The sequence below is a fragment of the Aureococcus anophagefferens genome (assembly GCF_000186865.1).
Source record: "Aureococcus anophagefferens unplaced genomic scaffold AURANscaffold_57, whole genome shotgun sequence".
Classification (NCBI taxonomy): domain Eukaryota; class Pelagophyceae; order Pelagomonadales; family Pelagomonadaceae; genus Aureococcus; species Aureococcus anophagefferens.
Window position 1 is genome coordinate 153,473 of NW_008705610.1, and position 1,415 is coordinate 154,887.

Consider the following 1,415-nt stretch of genomic DNA (forward strand, 5'->3'; position numbering starts at 1 on the left):
CGCGAGAACGCGGACAGGGCGCGGCGGGCCATGTTTAGGCTCATCCGGTTGGACGACGCAAAAACGCCGACGTATTCGCGACGTCGGTGCTAAAGTTACAATACAGCCACATCAGAACCTTGAGGTAATCAATAATGGCTGCGGTCCGGCCGTCGCGGGCTTTAACTTGAAGTCAAGCACCTTGTCGCGGTATGTTGGCTCACAGGGAGCGGCGCGTGCCCCGTCGTCCGTGGCAGCGACGCCGCGCCAGCGCGCGCTGCGCCGGAGCCACCTCGAGCTGCCGCTCGACGCGAGGCATGGACGGGAGCGACGGAAGGCGCCCGACGCGGCCCTTGATGGCCCATCTCCGCACTTTCCAGAACGGGTCTGTTGGCATGGGGCAGCTCCGAGTTGCCGCGGGCCTGCTCCTCGTCGTCGCCGCAATGGCCGGCGTCGCGCCGGCCGCGCCGGGCGACGGCACGCTCGCCGCGCGCCAGCACCGGCGGCTGAGTTCGAGAACCTCGCGGAAGTGGCAGCGGGCAGCCCTCGGCGCGTCCCTCGTCGCCGCCGCCGCCGCCGCCGCCGCCGCCGTCGCGCTGAGCTCCGCTGCCTACTTCGGCCGGTCCCTGAGCGACCAGCGGCCACGCAACGTCGTCGCCTTCTTCCTCGCGGTCTTACTCCTGGGCGCGGACTGCGCGTTGGCGCTGCCCGCGCGGCGCAAGCTTGGCGCCGCCGCCTACGGCGTCCTCGTCGCGACGATCGCGCTCACGCTCGCCGTCAACGCCTACGTCGTCAACGTGGTCGCCTTCGATGACCGCGCGTCCGTCCTCGACCGCTTCCAGGACCCGCGGAAGACGCGCCGAGCGGGGCGGCACCACGGGTCCGGGGGCGTTTTACGCACGCCAGTGTGTCGCAGTTTCGAACGCGTCGAGCGCGCCCTCGCGCATCGAAGCCGCGCGCGTCGACCGGGAAGCGCGGTCCCCGACCCGAGGCGTTTTCCAGGCAAACTATCGACCACAACGACCTCGACATCATGCCGGCGCCGACGCGGCCGCCGGGGCCGACTCGGGGTGCTTCGCGCGCGGGTCCGCGCGCGCGCGTTCCCGAGGAGAGACCCGCGTGATCGCTTGTCCCAAACCATGGCCGCGAGAGAGGCGCGCGGAACCTTCGCAGGTGCTATTCGATGTCGCGGTCGCTCATGGGCAGCGCGCGCGTGCGCGCCGCCGTCTACCTCTCCGTGGCGTCCCTCGACGGCCTCGTCGTAGCCCTGCCGTGGCTCGAGCCCGAGGCGGAGCTCGACGGGTTCCAAGCCGCGTGGCAATCCACCATTGGTTTCGGGGACCAAAACTCTCGATCCGCCGCCGTTTCCGCGCAGGTTCCAGGACTGGGACCTCTGCGCGTACTCGCTCGTCCGCTTCGTCCAGGACGTCGCGGGG